Source organism: Lycium barbarum, unplaced genomic scaffold (genome assembly GCF_019175385.1).
Source record: "Lycium barbarum isolate Lr01 unplaced genomic scaffold, ASM1917538v2 unchr_scaffold_120, whole genome shotgun sequence".
Taxonomy (NCBI): Eukaryota; Viridiplantae; Streptophyta; class Magnoliopsida; order Solanales; family Solanaceae; genus Lycium; species Lycium barbarum.
In genome coordinates, this window is record NW_026843430.1 from 14,211 (window position 1) to 18,396 (window position 4,186).

Here is a 4,186-nt window from a genome sequence, read left to right on the forward strand (position 1 = left end):
TAAAAGCTCATCTTGCAATGGTGGTCTGCCATGGATAAAAGAAACAAAACTAAGAATAAGAATGAAGAAAAATGGCGGAAAGAGAGATTTTATGTTCGAATTTATGGTCAAAATTGAAATGTTTTGACTCTTGAAATGATTGTGCCACATAAATTGAGACGAAGTACTTTATTTGGATTATTAAGCGCAAAGAGCCTTGTGTTTTTGTTTTATTGGCTACTCTGTCAGGTTACCGCGTGTAAATTTCTCGCATCTAATTCTTTTGCCAACTGCTAGAGAAGTGTTTAATAGACAATTTAATTGAAGTGCCTAAATAAAAAGGAAAATTTACATGTCATAACTACTTTCTAAGAGCAATTTATGGATTATAACTGCCTTTTGCAATACTTACATTTCTTAGCTACATTTTACATTTCGTAGCTACTATACATGAGGTGTGTTGTAGTTGGAGTGGTCATTGGGCGTGTGCTTTGCCCTTGCTGCCTAGTTTCGAATCCCGCTGGCCACATTCCTTTTTTGAGAAATTATAATTTCGACTGTATTTCCGTGGAGTTGTGTATTTCATTGTATTTATATACTGATAATCCTTTTGTTTTGGCTGGCACCACATTCACATCATATGTATTTGATGTATTTCGAATAGCAATCTCACATTTCGGTCTGTATTTCAGTGCATTTGGTCAGATGTATGTCACATGTATTTGGTGTATTCAGCTGTATTTCGGATAACAACCTTACAGCTGTATTTAAATACACGGAAATACTGCCGAAATTGCAAAGGTAGCTACTGTTTGTAAATTGTAAACTTATAGCTATATATTGTTATGAGCTTATAAAAGGTAACTGTTTATGTAAGTTGCCAAAAAAAAAAAAATCGGACAAGTTTAAGAGCAGCATATGTGTATTCAGCCACTACATTAGTATTGCTCACTATTCTTTTCCCAATTCAGTATTCTCTTCTTCCTCCCATTTCCTTTGCCCCCATTGCAACAACTCTCTTTCTTCTGAGGGAAAGTTCCTTGCATAGTACTTAATACAAAATCTTCTCATAGAGTTCTTGGAGTGTAGCAACACCATAGGATATTTAGGGGCATCGGTTTCGGGTGAATCAGTTTTGTAATTACACAATAGATCTTTTGCAAGCCATTCTTGTCTATTCAAATTTTAATGGGCAATATTCGCATGTTGACACTTGACTGTACTACAACATGCAAGTTAAACATCACTAAACGTCAATGTATTAGCTAACGCTAGCAAGGGCAGAGCCAGGTGGTGGCTAGAGGGTTCACCTGAAACCCTTCGGTGACAAATTACCCTGTATATACAAGGTTAAAATTATTTTTTATGTATATATATAGTAAGATGTTGAACCCCCTTGACTCTTCGTTTGTTTACTCATTTATATTTTTAAATCCCTTAGTGAAAATCCTACGCTAGGAGCTTTGAAATTTTATTTATGATTGTTGATAACCAGCTTCTCTGTTAATATGCTTGAGATTCAACTACCAACTGTGTAATCCTATCAACTTTAACATCAAAATCAGCTACGAACAACAACATTTGTTCAATTAAGTTAATAAACACCTTCACATGTTATCAGCTACCGCAGAAAGAATCCATACACAAGTTGAGAAAAAATGTATCTCCTACCAGCCTTCCACCTTAGGTGTTTGAATGTTGAGTTCAAAAGCACAAAGAAGCCAATGGCATCCCTGATCTTCTACATAATCATTGAATGGCAGATACTAGAAGTTTGTATTTATTTCAATACTATGTAGCAACAATGAGATAGCCAAAAAAAAAATAGGTAGAAAACATGAGCTAAAAGCTGCTCAGAATTTGCAATTTAATTAATCATGAACATCTTTCATAAGTCCAGACATAATTTAGCAAGTCATCACTGCAAATTGATGAAGGGAGTAAATAAAGACTATCACAGCTTCATCATAATACACAGATGAAAATAAGAAATTGACAGCCTGAAAAGAAACTACATAGAATAGCTATAGCTCTCAGAGATATTCCATTAAAGGAAGTTATGCAGACAGTCAACACAGCATCAGGTTCTGACCGCCCGTCTGCTTATTCTCATCAAAGAGCAAGCCTGAAATTTAGGTAAAATATGTTGGATTTACCTTATTACCTGAAGAATAAGATGAAAAAATAGATTTCTTAAAACACACACATACACCAGTAAAACGAATGAGTACAGATAAAATTGTATGAATTAGTAAGGATAAAATTGTTGGCATAAGGGATTTACTTGAGAGTTGAAGTGTGTAGAATAAGTATTAGTTTAACAGTGTTTGCCAACATAATCATCAAATGAGAGATGCTAACCCAAGATTTATAGAAAAAATCAATCTTTGAGATAAATAAATAACAAGCTCTGCCCAAATTTGATATCAATTTTGTTCTAAAACCGATAATTTGTCTTTCAACACATATTAGGAGTTCTCCAAAATCAGACTGGCATGAAATATATAATCAAACTAAAACTATCTAACAAACACCAAATAGATGCAAGTGTATGAAGAGACAAGTAAAGTGAATGGCATCAGATAATAAGCGGAGTATATAATCCCCAAGGTTATTCAGTGTAAACAAAGTAGTATCCTCATTTGCCTAATAAATGAGCCATCAAATTATTAGATAAACAAATAAAAGACTAGATATTGGAAGGTCCATTTGACACCAAGTCTAAAGGGAATAAAATGCAATGGGCTGGTAGCTAACCTTTTCAATGCAGTACGATAAAACGAAACAATAGTGACGAAACATTTTTTTATTTTAAAAATCAATAGACATATAGAAGAAAAGAAATATCAAGGGATAGGTTCTTTCTTTCTTTCCTTTTCCCCTTCATGGACTAATATTGGGAAAACGGCTAGGTTGGGACATTCTTATATAGGGTTTTAGAATGCCTAGGGTTTTGCTTCATGTAGCAAATGCTATAGTGGGACAGCCGAAATCTTTAGCTGCGCGATCTGTGAGGGTGGGGCGGAAACACCAAATCAAAAAATACAATTACACCTATGTATTTTTAGGGAAAAGGTTCAAAAATACGCCTCTACTCTCATTTATTAGTCAAATTTATCCCCCGTTATAAGTTGATGTTATTTCTACCCTGCCTGCTGTGACGAAAGTAAAAAAAAAATACCCCTCAATTGGATGGAATCTCCAAAAGCAACCTCAATTCCCAAATTTAACGTAAAGTTACCAAATTTTTTTTTTAACCCGACCCGACCCACCTAATTAAAATAGTTGACCTTTTCTTCCTTCTGTTCTCCGCTGCAATCTATTCCTATAATTCTTTTTCCTGAATTTCGCTCCTGCCGGTTATGGATGGAATAGTTAAAGGGGATTATTTTCACGTGCTTAATTGCCTGTTCAATGGTAAAGGTGATCATAAGTGCTATATTACTTGTTTTTATTTGAATTTTTAATTGCAAGTTTATAGGTGCAGTACATTTTATTGGACCGTGTTTACGATGAGATTATGTATAATTGGAATCCATCTAAACACTTTATGTTCTATCAGTACAAGGCAAGTGAAATATAAGAATGGTGTGGTTGGAGACGAGCTTGTCGGAGTTCGTTGGAGCTTGCCGGATTTTGTTGGCTGCTTGCTGCGTTTTGGCAGCGTGGGAATGAGAATTTTAACTTTATGAGAGAATCAGTGATTTCTTTACTGCAGTAGCCTATTTTTCAATCCTAATTGGAATCATTTACTTTGTCAGCTCAACCGGGAGCATTCATCATACTCTAGGTTAAAAGGGAAATCGGGTAATTTTAAGTGAAATTGGGGAATTGAGATTGATTTGGAGATTCATCCAATTGAGGGTATTCTTGTTTACTTTCGTAATGGGGCAGAAATACCCCAACTTGTAATGGAGAAGAAATTTGACTAATAAATGAAAGTAGAGGCGTATTGTCGACCCTTTTCCCTTTTTTTTTTTTTTTTTTTTTTTTTTACTTAGGAAGTCCAATTGATGTGATAGAGTTTGACTACGCACAGAGTTTAAGAAAAAAAATGAAGACTTTTGAAACTTGTAATCTAAAACAAACCATAAATATGTGTGTGGTTATAAATTATTTCAATAAGAGTAGACAGAGAAATTTTAAGTAAACTATTTCTAGATATATAAATGTATCTTTTTTTTTTTTTTTTTGACAAAGTGAGTAC

At 34.2% G+C, this 4,186-nt stretch overlaps 1 long non-coding RNA gene and 1 other non-coding gene across 2 annotated transcripts; both read right to left on the reverse strand.

Annotated features, from left to right (window-relative positions):
* Positions 1–1,829: 1,829 nt before the first annotated feature.
* LOC132625637 (uncharacterized) lies at positions 1,830–2,948 on the reverse strand. Its single transcript, XR_009576937.1, has 2 exons — positions 2,737–2,948; positions 1,830–2,143 (listed from the first exon to the last, which is right to left on the reverse strand). It is a non-coding gene; the product is annotated as an uncharacterized LOC132625637 (long non-coding RNA).
* Positions 2,551–2,629, reverse strand: LOC132625638 (small nucleolar RNA R16). Its single transcript, XR_009576938.1, has one exon. It is a non-coding gene; the product is annotated as a small nucleolar RNA R16 (small nucleolar RNA).
* Positions 2,949–4,186: the final 1,238 nt, after the last annotated feature.